Below are 292 nucleotides of genomic sequence, written 5' to 3'. Positions count from 1 at the left end.
CCTCAGACCGAGCCCCACCCTGCAAGTACTCAGCAGCCATGGGAATCTGTGAGGAGGGGGTGGTTTTCTGGCTATGGGGGTCAGGCTTGCTAAAAAAGGGGGCATGGGCCTGTGAAGCTGCCCCACCATGCTGGTAGGGCCCAGAACTGTCTATGTAGGCAGGCAGGTCAGATTACACAAAAAATATCTCTGGCTGACTGCAGTTGAATGGCTTACGAGCTTTGGAGTATTGTCAGTCTGCTGCTGGATTGTTGACCTTCTTTCACCACCATGCACTCTCTGTCTTGCTGTC

The sequence above is a fragment of the Echiichthys vipera genome (genome assembly GCF_963691815.1).
Source record: "Echiichthys vipera genome assembly, chromosome: 7".
NCBI lineage: Eukaryota > Metazoa > Chordata > Actinopteri > Perciformes > Trachinidae > Echiichthys > Echiichthys vipera.
The sequence above is the reverse complement of the archived record's forward strand: the minus strand, read 5'-3'. Positions refer to the sequence as shown.